This window comes from Haliotis rubra, unplaced genomic scaffold, assembly GCF_003918875.1.
Source record: "Haliotis rubra isolate DU_JTF1 unplaced genomic scaffold, ASM391887v1 Scf19, whole genome shotgun sequence".
Taxonomy (NCBI): domain Eukaryota; kingdom Metazoa; phylum Mollusca; class Gastropoda; order Lepetellida; family Haliotidae; genus Haliotis; species Haliotis rubra.
The window spans coordinates 397,458-411,562 of NW_025765891.1; positions in this window are offsets into that span (position 1 = coordinate 397,458).

Consider the following 14,105-nt stretch of genomic DNA (forward strand, 5'->3'; position numbering starts at 1 on the left):
ATGTGTCATTGGGAAGATGTCCTATAGCGCTATCTGCCGTAGCATGAACACTCGACTCATTCGTTCCTAATTATATACAAACACTGTTGCGAAGTATGTCATTGGTTTGAATTCTGATTGACATTCGGTCCAAGCCAGTAGATGTTTCACCCTCGACACATCAACATGCTTTAGACTTTCTGTATCTGAATAACATAACAAGTATTAGTTTGTATTTAGATCATTGCCATTATTTTATACATTTTGTTTTTCATTTTAATGAATACATGATAATTTGTTACCGTCGTGTTGATTTGAGGTAGAGGGTGGGGGTATGGTGGCTCCAGATTCAATAAACTAATTGATTTGTATTGACTAAATCAAAGCAAAATTTAACATGAGGCCTTTCAATTTTCATTTACTCGAAAAACTTACTTGTCAAAGTGCGGGATTACCAGTTAGGTCAATGTGAAAGCATCGAGACAAACAGAATTTTGTTATCTGCTTTGCGAGCATGAGGTAAGAACATTTCACTCCTGATGACCACTAAATCTAAATAGATTACGAGAAGTAAGAGCATGAGGTAAGCACATTTCACTCCTGATGACCACTAAATCTAAATAGATTACGAGAAGTTACAAAATCCTTTTCTTATCAATTGTTTTGGAAATAGGAGTTTTAATGCTGTCATTTCTAAGATGCCTAGCGGTTAGAACAATCAAAAAAAAAATACATTATCAGACAATAAAGGTATAGTTTTTTGATGACGTAACAATTGAATGACGTTATCCCGTCACTGCGCCATTCTAATGTGCCCCCTCGTAATCGAACCCTTTTACATTACGTCACAATGTAAGCGACGTCACGATGCATGTCAGTTGTCATCGCCGCGTACGGCCTCCTACTTTAAACTACTCCGTTGCATCCCGTTTCTTGGTTTGCAGTTGCTTCACGCAGCTAACATCACTGGTGGAAACATTACGTTTATGTTTTACGACGGTTAAAATGTGTCAATTCGACTCACAAGTTTTCAGCGACACGGTAACGTTCGCAATGTTTACATTCCCACAATGCAATCGTGGAATGTCGCTTGACTACTCAGCTTCATCTGGATGTACTGATCTAAACTTACGTTGGTAGTAGAAATGCGACGTTCATATTGCCCCATATGGTTTACGATAATGACAGATGTAATTAAAATAATTCAGAGAAGATATTTAATCCGAACGTAAACCGTCATCAAACTGTTATCATTTGTTTTTTCTGGTAACGTTCGTCTTAACGTAGGGGGGCAGACACATCAATAGAACAGCGCGCCAGTTAGCCCTGTGCGAGGATTCTTAATTTAGGTCACCGACAGCGTCGTTAGTTTTATGCCTTAAATTAATCGTAATTATCTTTAGAAAGTATTACATTTGGCATCTTAGAAAAGAAATACAGTTCGCTCTACCACCATGTATAGTGTAATAAAGCACACTTTCGCCCTGAACTATTATAACGTTAAAGCACTCGGACGCAAGCATCCTCGTACTTTAACTATAATAGTTCAGGGCGAAAGTGTGCTTTATTACACTATACATGGTGGTAGAGCGGACTGTATTTCTTAATTAATATCATTCTACTTTTAGTCCAAAACTATATCTCAGTTCAATAACGATTAAAACGTGATTACTGGCTACACCATAGTATTCCACGTACTATTTAAAGGAAGTATGTAAATCATTTCTGATGAAGCTTTGATCAAATAAAAGAAACTTCATGTATAAAAACATGAAAGCAATTCTTAGGGTCTCTTTACAGTGATACACTGAAAAATAAAACCACAATACAATCGAATCGCCATGACGTTAATAAAAGTGACAGAACCATTTCCCTAAACATTTGATGTCTCTGCTAACAGTATTCCGCCATTACCATAATCGATATATTAAACTCGTAGGTCACGAAGGTCCTGTTCGTCTCAGACGCCAGAACTCGTTGTGAGAAGTTACGTATCATGGGCAAGCCAGACATATATCATCGTAAGGTTCCAATGTCGTGTCGCCCGTTTTCTATTTTGGTTTGTCTTAGACCTACATCAATTCGTACTCTCCTCCCCCATCCCAGGTCTTCAGGTACCCATGCTTGTCGTAAGAGGCGACTAACGGGATCGGGGGATCAGGCTCGCTGACTTGGTTGACACATGTCATCGTATCCCAATTGCGCAGATCGATGCTGTTGATGCCTGGGTTGTCTGGTCCAGACTCGATTATTTACAGACCGCCGCCATATAGCTGGAATATTGCTGAGTGCGACGTAAAACTAAACTCACTCACTCCCTCGTCTTCTCCATTTTAGATTCCGGGTACCAACTTCCACTCAATACGTCTCCACCGTTGACCACTGGCGTCACCATATATCTGGAATATTTGCTGAGTGCGGCGTAAAAGTAAACTCACTCACTCTCCTCCCCCCATCAGTCCAACACACAGAGATATACTGTACCACTTTTCAAAGTTGTGTTGACCCCAACCCACTCACTCATAAAGCCCCTGACGTCTTTCGAGCTAGAATAGCTATCTGTCATTGTTTTTAACTTAGCAGAACAACAGTAATCAAATTTACATAACCTCAGGTTACACGAGTTCGTATGATTGTAACTAATCGCATTCAGTTGGTCCGACGGTGATGGAGCGGTTGAAGTGATGCAGGCAGTAGATTTGAAACACTGTGATGTAACACACGAGCACTTTATGATGTTGACAAACCAAGAAACATATTCAGGGCTAATTGGAACCCACGATCCCGGATCTCGTGTATGCCTAAGGGACAGAACTCTGCACAGATAAACCCTGAGAGGTGGTGGTAGAGTCTGGTGGCGTTGGACGCAGTCACTGGTCACGCTACAAGTCGCCCAAGAGGACACTAGAGCTTGAAAATGAAACACATTGCTGATATCATCAGACATACTAATCCCTCTTGCTCCAGCGCTGCGTGAATCCTTAACACCTGTAATATATGAAGTATACTCCATCATCAGACTTGCGAGTATAAGAGGTTTACAAGTGGGTCACAAGTATATTGGGATAACTGTGGCTGAGGATATGTTTTGAGAGGAAGTATGAATATCACTGTTAGATAAGTAAGAAATTGTAATGAAAGAACACAGATACATACTGCTCAATGTCCGAAGCTCAGTATGTTATGAATGGCTCTAAAACATTACTACGGATTCAGTGACATAACGACGTTATGGACATCCCCAAGAGAAAGCATACGGCATCACTATTTTGACAGCTTGCAGGATAAACTGTCAAAATTGTTGATCATGTAGGGACTGCAACCCCAACTGTCATTGATGTGGATGGCGCCTGCTATTACACTGACGTTTACAAACAAGACGCATGGCTTCATTTCCTCATGCCAATGTATCACCTGTCATCGGCTGCTGTCATTACATTTGAAAGGACTTACCTGTATGTTTCATTTGCTTATGACAAATGTCGGTACCAAAGGAGATATTCATCTGAACAAATATTGATTTACTATACCGTGCGAAAGACAGATCTCTGAGCTTGAGAAAAAATGCTATTTTCACTGCAGTAACAGGAATGCTTATTGTCACTGTAAATGATTTACTTTTTTTCGCAACCGCGCTCTTCTTTTTTTCTTAGCACGCGATTTTTATTTGTGGTTCTAATATGTTCGTGCCCCAGCTGATGTTCACGCTAAAATCAAAAGCGCCGTTTGATGGATGTTATTATGAGTGCCGATCTTCTTCATACACGGGACAAACGTGATATTTTTTACGAAAGGCGACGTTTTTCACGTCACGAAATGATAGAATATATTACGCATCTAGTTAAATAGGATGTATCTATGTATTGTATACTTCCATTTTTTTTGTTTAATTAAATTTAAACAGAGTGCCTCTAGATATTCATGTAGGATTTTAAAGTGGTCAGATATGACATACTATGACTACCTTCAGATAGTCTTGAAAACCTTTTGAAAAAAGAACGTAACGTTATCTTTGGTCACCAGGTTTAGTGACAAATGACCCATGGATCAAGAAATGCAGCGTTGTCCTTACAACTGACATGTTGGGAGCTGTGTTAAACGTTGAAATAAATGTTTCCACATGATTTTATGTGAATGCAAAAATATTGATCACATTATTTTAGGTCTTATCAGTTCAGATGACGCGTACTGTTTTGTCTTAAATACGTCCTGCGAATATACATAAAATCCTTCCTTAAGTGTATATAAAATTGCGATTAATAAAATCGTGGTACATGTTCATTATTTTGCTTAGATCTCGCATGGTATTTGTTCCAATCTAAGTGCAATATAATGCCTTGTATCCACAGCAGGTCTGAATGTATATCCCTATCTCATGGGCGTATATTGTTACAGTTGTTCGCAGTCAACAAGCAATTTCAGTGTCGTATTTCATTGTTGGAATTACATTTCGATTAATCTAGTTGATGAGAGTTCAAGAGTTTGACTTGTGTTCGTTGCAGTATCGTCAATCCTCCTCTCTCTGTTTATTCATGAAATATGCGTTTTGTTCCGACAGGACCGAAGTCATGAAGCCTGACTTAACATATGTATTGCATTAATTACAGTTACAAAATTACTGTGTTCCCCTCGCAAGTTATTTGCATGCAACATTGACCTTAGATTACTTTTTCGGAATATTCAATAGAAAGTGTGGACATATCAATCACATTATTTTTACAAGAGGGATAAGGGCATTGGACGTTACACACATTCACCAAAGATCTACATCATTTATCAAAATATACCGACAGTGCCTACAATTCAATTCTTGTTTTTGTTAACAACGCAGTGTTGGCATTGGGGGTTTGGTTTGCATATCCTGCAGTACTGCATGCTGGGGGAAAGGGGTGTGTGTGTGTGTGAGACACCATCTGCCGATAATAAGAAGGCACTAACGTTGAAGAGACATGGTGATCACACCCCAACGGCCTTGGTCAATGCACGTGGTACAGAGAATTTGCAACAAACAGAATTACATTCATCTTGATAAATTGACCTGAGAACCTTGATGTCACAATCCTCTGTGTGGGATATATGTATCCTGGAATATTTTGGTTTTAACCAAGTGATACTTGAGCTCACCTTCACAAAACATGAGTGTCCACAAGAAGATGTCTAGTTTCCTTGGTAGATCGCACCAGTGCAGAACACTTGTGTCCCTTTTAAAATGTAAGTGCTGCTTCGTGTCAATTTCTTATTGTTCTATTTTCGAATGGCATCACCAAGATTACTACCATAGTATATAATAGTTAACGAATAAGGAAAAGATTAAATTTTGTTATTTCCTTTCCGACAGACTACGACAGTAAAGGTACTTATTACCACTGCATTTCGCTCATACAATAACATAGGTTACTGACTGGTAATATTCCGTGTCAAAGACGAACATTCATTATTGTCACTATTAAATAACAACAGAAATTGCGGAATCACGAAACGTTCGGTTTGGGAAAGGTACAAGTTGTCGTCTAGTGTTAGCACCGCATCTCAGTCACTGCGATGAGCCTTGTCGTTTTCAGTTGTAAAAGAAGTTGCTCAAAATAATATTTATATATTTATGCACTTTGGCGAATTCATTGAAACCCTTTAACCACATCCAAAAGATTTTCCTTTGCTCAATACTTGGAATCATTTCTGTGCATTTGACATGTGACGGCTGTGGCCATAGCACGTTTCTTAGAACCCGGATGTTGATTTTGTGAAACGTTTCCTGATTGGACTATTTATATGTGCGACATTCCTTTTTGTACTTTAGTGAGTGAGTGAATTGGTTATCTGAGTCGAGCGTCAGAATGAGTGACTGAGTGAGTTTGGCTTTACGCAGACTTTAGCAATATTCCAGCAATATCACGGCGGGGGACACCAGGAATGGGCGTCACACATTGTACCCAGGTGGGGAATCGCACCCGGGTCTTCGACATGGCGAACGAACGCTTTAACCATTAGGTTACCCCACCGCCCCTCGAGCGTTAGAGAAGTGTAGGCATACTCACTGAATTAGCATATACTATATACCAGAAACTACTTTTATATAACGAACACGAAGCAAATGTACTGTAAGTCCCCATGGTCCCTAGTATAGGGATCTATCTTCAGTTGTTGGCAAGCTATAGCCTGTTTTTACATTGCTTTGTCATTTCTAGTTCAAATGTTTTAGATTTAATTGCTAGTTTTTAATGAATATCTGTGATACACTACTTTTACTGTTCTTCGTCAACAGGCTTTTAATTTCTAATTTTATTGATCTATGATATATTCATTAATTATTCTAGACACGATATGGCTGAAGTATTGCCTATGTGACGATAAATATTAACTCACTCACTCACTCACTGTGATACACTACTTTTACTGTTCTTCGTCAACAGGCTTTTAATTTCTAATTTTATTGCTCTATGATATATTCATTAATTATTCTAATCACGATATGGCTGAAATATTGCCTATGTGACGATAAATATTAACTCACTCACTCACTCACTCACTGTGATACACTGCTTTTACTGTTCTTCGTCAACAGGCTTTTAATTTCTAATTTGTTTCTAATTTTTTTCTAATTGCCTATGTCACGATAAATGTTAACTCACTCACTCACTATAACGAACACGCTCATAACGAAGTGACGGATAGGAGCAACTGATTTTAGTCAGGCCACACGCTGTATGTATTAATCGAACTAAGTATGTGCTATAGAGAACTATGGTACAACTAACTAAAATAACCGATATTTTCTTTGACTTCGATATATCTGTAGTTTACTGGATGTAGACCATGTTAGATGCTTTTCGCACACTCAGAATTTAAGTAGGATCAGCAAGCGCTACATGGATTGGAATTCAACACATAACAATATCGTTGTGATGGTGTATGGATGACGAGTAATGCTTGTGCAAGGCAAGCAATAGACATTGCTGTGACGTGGTGTAATTACTGTCTAATACTTATTCATACACAGATGCCCGTCATTTAGTCAGAGACCTTTTAGCAGACATGTCATATGATATCGGAAATGTTGTCGCTTACGTTAAAATGTTCCCTTCACAAATGTGGTTGTTCTCGAGCTAGGAGTTAGCAATGTGTTCGCATTTGATTGATTCTTGTAATGTTTCACCTGTGTTCAATATGGTAAGTTTCTTTTGGCTCTCTGTATATTAAAACAAGTTTCTGGTGTCACTCGCCGTGATATTGTTGGAATATTGCAAAAAAAACGGCGTAAAACCACACTCACTCACTCACTCACTCACTCACTCACTCACTGTCTGTATATTCTAATATTGTGCTTTTAGCGTTTGAACGTTACGAAATAGGCCTGTCGGCGAATATGACAACCCATCCAGTATCTTCCGAAGTCATCCTCCATCTGTGTGACAAGACAATGGATCCCATGGGATGTGGAGTAAGGGTTATGTGATTGATCAGTTACATTTTCCTTGCCTATCATTTAAAGACATCCATGTCGTGACAAAGGTTTGTGGGATGTCTTCCATCAGCATTGTCTTCCATTTTGCATCCTGGGCAACTGGACTAGATGGCCTTTCATGATACTTATTTTTGACTCTCATTTTGCCTGTGATAAATGCACAGTTACATGTTCACATTGCTGGTATCTCCGCCGTGATATTGCTGGAATATTGCTAAAAGCGGTGGAAAACCTAACTCACTCACTCACACAGTTATCAATGAAACGCTTAGGTGTTTATGAACTTTATGTGTGGAGGGTGTTAGGGTTAGAGTAGGACACCTGGTGTCTTCACAGACTTTCAGCTGCTCGTTCATGCACCTTCACTTACACATGCACTGTGTGTGTGTATTTTGCGTTTAAGGATGTGAACCTTTTCAATAGACGTAATTTGATTTCTTAAAATTACCATAATATGGAATTTCCTCGACAAAGTATCTAGGCACAGTGTGTTTTGCTGATCTCGTTTCCCTAATGGAATAGTACGACCATTGCATTTTAATAATTTGAACAAAGAAACAATCATTCGTTTAGTCTGAAAATTACAGCAAATGAAATGAGTTCAATAATGACAACGGAGATAAGTACAGAGGTTCGTCATGTTCTCTGTCCCTGTTCAACTGACTAGTGGAGTACGCGACCTTTAACAATACAAACTACACGACGAATATCCTTACAGAACACATCAGTTTATGGCTCCATTGATCTTCTTGTAAAAAAAACTAATTAACTCAGCTTTAGTGGCTTTGCTCTTTTTTAATGCCAGTATAGCCTCTGCTTGTGATACACAAGTGCTGAACTACGTGAAAAGCATTCCAGCGCATACAGAATGTAGGATAAATGATGGAGATTCACCCTGGCGCCAGATGATTTAAATGGCGCTCTTAACACAAGACCAGCTCCAACAATCACATATGCAACTACTTTCTCTCCATCTGTCTTCACTCTATCAAGTTACTTACAGATTTATCTTCCTCAAACCGGTCTTTCCTTAGCTGAATTTGTTTCGAAAGAGCATCGAGAGTGATTATTCTCTTGTGTTGAGGTTTCATATTTTTTGCTTGATGTATAAAGTTTGAGAATGTTTTTAAACCACCAAAAGACAAAACGTCACGGTGTTTCCTGTAAATTGCAAAAGTATTGTACCTATTGTTCCGTGAGACAAAATCATATTAACTGATTACATTCCTCCGTGTTGCTGATTTAAACAATCGTTTCCATTGACAAAGTGCATAGTATTCACAAAAATACCATGAATATGAATGTTCTTTAAAGCCGTAACTCACGCTCATAGAACGCCCAGTTAGCGCAGTGTGTGTAGGCGAATATGATGTGATAATTGTGTGGGCGTTTTCATGGTGTGTTTTTTCAACCTTTGCAGAAACCAATTTGAATATGAATCGTTATCAAGTACATCGACCATTTCCCTTTTAAACAGACATCTCTACTGGAATCGTCGATTGTACGATGCCGACTATACCTTGAGCACGTGTTTATGAATCATGCAAATATTGGCGTTACTAGGTGTTCGGGAAAAGGAGCGTGTTATGACCCACTAGTACACCAACCACAAATACACACAATTAAAGGAAGGCACATGCTCGTTTCGTTGCGATGGTATTCCGCATGGTGCCGCCTCACAATAGCTGTGCAAAATGTTCAGACCTAGCTTATGAAGTCCCCAAAACTAGACAAGGACAGCGTTACATATGCGTCCATTGCACCATCGATGTATTCATGGAATATAAAGACTTTAATATGTTCTACTTTGTTTATGTACACACACACATGCTCTGGGGAAGGTATGTCTTTGCACTTCAGTCAAGAAGGAATGGACAAATGTATTCCCGCATTGGGACTTTTGTATTACCAAATGGACCAAATGAGCCTCATTGTATTGGCTTCTTGTTGTTGTCCCCGCCTCAACGCGGAACGGGGGACTACATTGTATGTATTCACCAGCGTCCGTACGTACGTCCCGACTCTTGTTAACGCTATATCTCATGAACTGTTTTGCCAAATTAGTTCAAATTTGGTGACAGCCTACATTGGGGATTACGCAGACACCAGTCGATTTGGTGACCTTTACCTTATCTTCAAGCTCACCACGACACTTTGCACAGTTTTCAAACTCTTGTTAACGTGACATCTCATGCACTGTTGTACCCAATATCTTCAAATTTGGTGACAGACTACATTTGGGTGACCTTGACCCTATCTTCAAGGTTACCACGACACTGACCAATTTTCAAACTTAGGTAAACGCGATATCTCATAAATCATTGCACCCAATGTCTTTAGGTTTATTAGGTTATTATGCAGGCACCAGTCATTTCAAGCATCTTGTATGTGAATAAAATGTAGTAAAACTAAATATTTCATTCTTCTGTAGCGGCGGGGACATTGCCATATTAGAGTCAAACACTTGTTGTTGTTTTCAATCTATAACGGCAACATGAAGTTAGGTTTTTTTCATATTCGGGATTTTTCTTTTGCAGATTCGGCACTCAGCTTTCGGTATTCGGTATTTGAAGTCTTATTGTGCATTACTTTTACACATTTGGAATTCGGAACTTCAGCGTCCTTGTAACCATGCTCTTTGCACATTCATCTGTCAACTTATCCAACATGAAGTTGGATCCCGAATGTAAACAAAAAATTCAGATTCGGGATTCGAATCCCCAATCCCGAATCCGTTTCAAACTCCATGTTGCTAAAAATATATAACACTATCAATAAAGTTCCTGTCAGTAGGTCATAAGATTGGTCTAAAGATGACATGGTTGCCAAACCAACACCATAAATCTTGTACAATGTATACATATATAGTACGTCAGCTCTCATGATGGCGTTTGTATCAACTGGCGTGAGATGGGGCACATTCCTGGGTGTCAGGATGCTTAAGGCGAGCGTGGATGCGTTGCTGTATTAGCATCCTTGATAGACTTAGGCAATTTGGCTTGCATTAGTGTAGGCAGAGTCATCTGAACGAGTCTCCTGTTAATCTCACGAAATTCTAATTACACAGCTTTAACCGCTTGTAGGATTCATTAAAAATCTGATTCGGAAAACATCTCGAGCAAAATTCACTCACGCATGTACTTGCACTGGTGGTTCGAAGTAATACCTTTCTAGATCATCTTAGTTCACGTCGTTCAGCTGGTATGCCAGCCAGTCGAAGTTCTGTAACGATTCATGTTGATGTAAGTCCCAGATACACTGGTTGCAAGCAACTTGTGGGCAACTGATTAGTTAAAATGATTTTAATTCACTCTTTTGGAATAGAAAATGATCATAACTATTTGAAACAATGTACGCTTAAATAACCCTGGTATTGCTGGTTTTGTTTCGAAAGCATTCCACTCCCACCTTAGACGAATCGTGAGGAGTAACGATATCAAGATTAATATGTATTTGTACATATTTCTAATAGAATGGATGGGTATGGTTTTACGTTGCTTTTAGGAAAACAGTCGGGACACAAGAAATGGGCATCAGGCATTGTTTGTACCTATGCGGAGAGTGAACCCAGGACATAGACGTGACGAGAGACTGTAACCGTTTCTACTGGAACGCTCACATATACATGTTACAAGGTGCAGCTTGATTGCACTCAACAAACTGAAATGTATTTGCAGTGGTACACCTCCTACATGTAGACCTTGTATATTCTGATAGTACCCATAAAGATGAATATATCTATTAATGACTTTGTTGTGACGTGACTGTATACCATAAACTCATTGTTACTAACTAGAAAAAAGTTTAGTTAATGTAATGAAACATTAAGTGTGATGTTATAAATGCAGACTCACTGCAATCATTCTACACCTGTGTTGTCTGGCTTCGACTTAGAGATGAGAATGTCACTGCATTGATACTGTCAGAGACACCCATTTGTTCTCCACAAGACCGATGATCAGCTGTTAAATCACGTCTCATAATGGGAAGCCTTTTCTTTGAAGTAGGCTTGGAGCAAATACCTTCGTCTCATCACAACATCAATGGCACCTAAACATGTAAGAAGGGCATTACCTGAACTTATCACAACGTGATCACGGCAGTGTGCATTTTACATGATGAGAAAAACATTAACATTGATCATGTCTCCCACGTCCTTGAGTTTTTCTTTGACATCATGCTGAGAGAGTGAGTATTGATTTTCTTACTATCGGGTAACACCTGCACCAAGCATTGTACCCAAGGAATCTAACTTTAAAGGGCGAATGCTTTATCTACTAGTCCACCCCACGGTCGATAGATAGATAGATAGATAGATAGATAGATAGATAGATAGATAGATAGATAGATAGATAGATAGATAGATAGATAGATAGATAGATAGATAGATAGATAGATAGATAGATAGATAGATAGATAGATAGATAGATAGATAGATAGATAGATAGAGAGAGAGAGAGAGAGAGAGAGAGAGAGAAAAAAATACACTATTGAAGACATAACATGTATTCATGTAATTGTCTGAATTTTCATTTCTTTTTGGTTACTCGTTCATAACGCGGCTCTTTTATTTTGGTTTAAATGGAAACATTCAGTATTCCAGCAACATTTTTGCTTCTAGTTTCACAACTTTTGAGGTGCAACCGAGCAAGGTCTTTCTACAGGGTTTTCAAAGAGCATAATATGACTCTTGTTCAAATGTTATTTGAGCAGGGTTGCAACATTCAAGGCCTGGATAAAGCTTTTAAAACATTTTATGGTTGACATGTTGTCAACAAAAATTCGTCTTCGATCCCCTATGTCACTGGTACCATATGCATCTGTGTAGATTTGTTTCAGACTATTATCGCCGCACGCAGCCATTTTCCAGCTATATGAGAGCGGTTTGTAAATAATCGAGTCTAGACCAGACAATCCAGTGATCAACAGCATGAGCAATTAGGATACGATGACATGTGTCAACCAAGTGAGGGAGCCTGAACACCCGATCCCGTTAGTCGCCTCTTACGACAAGCGTGGGTTGCTGAAGACCAATTCTAACATGGATCTTCATGGGTAAGGTGCAGTTAATAGAGATTTCTCATGATCATTTCATATATATTGTAATACTTGTATGAAAACATTTACATCCATCGAACCGTCTTTGATCGCTGACTGATGCTGGGACAGAGGTCTCCTATACATCAACCATGGTTATATTTCTTGTCTGAATGTGTGGCCGGTTTGAATGTTGATCCGATGTAATTGCGATCTTAGTATACACATTACAAATAAGCTGACGGCCAAATATAACTTGACCACTTTAAAATGATATAATTACAAAACTTTCAAAACGCAAGTTCTAACTGAAACAAATGGAAAACACATCTTCAAAACACAACAACGCTTTGCGCAGTAGTGATACACGTAAACGGCACGAATGTTTTACTGTTTTATAGAAAAATGCGAATAAATAAAAAGGGTGTGCCTCCTGAAGCCACATGTGCAATTAAGGTGTATCAGTTGTACGGACGGCAACTGAGACACTCCACTGAAATGTCGCGAATGCCTTCCGCCAGTTGGCTCTGGGTATGATAAACACGGATCTATACAAAGCCGGTCGGTGCCGAATCGGTGTTTATGCTATTGATCTCTGGATTGTCTGGTCCAGCTGGAAATACGACAGCTAAGTGTTACATAGATGACGCTCTTTGTCCAGATACCCTATCATTCTACAACAGCTGCCACAAGTGTCCGTATCCTCAGCATTGCAAGTGGATGTATGAATCTCATTGTATGTGTTGATTTCTTTGTCGATATATTATTATTTATAGATTTTTAAACTTAGTATATAGACTGTAATATTTAAAACTATGGTAAAGTTTATTTTGTCTGTCTGTTTATATATTGTATTTTTTAATTCCATTTTTATGTTTACAATGAATACAATCTATTCATGTCATGGGCTTTGTTGTGTAATCATAGCCTAATAATACCCCTTTCCCACAAAATACCCTAAATCTACACGAAAAGCAAAGACTTGTGTAATGACAGATTGTTGGAACATTTCTGAGAGAGTATCACTTTGCCTTTTACAGAGTCGTGTTTAAATATTATGACGTGTGCTCATGCCAAGGAACCGTTATGATTATTGACAGCGTTTGAAATACACTACTGACAGTATCATTAGGTATATACTTAGGTGGTCGTAATCAGCCCACAATCTTTAGAAGCCATAGTTTGAAATCCTGGCAGGAAACACCGAAATTCCTCTGTGTTTGCGGGTGGGATGAGGAGGCAGACACCATTCAAATGGATCTCAAGCATCGGGTAATTAAAATGGGGCATAAGCTACCGGTTTTGAAGGTTTTGAACCCGATTTTTTCTTGTTTCTTGAGAGGGCACAACATAAGACCTTTCGTCTGAAGATTCGTCACTTGACAAGGAAGATTCGGAATAGGTTTCGAAATGTGAGGTGGAAACCACAGGTGCGTAAATTCCAGCATGTTTGTGGTGTTTTGAGTGACTTTCTGCCCCTGACGTACGTTTGTTGGCCGGCCCCGATGGTTGCGGTTGGTCGAGTATGTCCAAACCACCCACATGTGTTTTCAACATGTACTTACCTGCACATATGTATCCGCCTCTACGGGCATATCTTTCTGCATTGAAACGTAATCTGGATCCT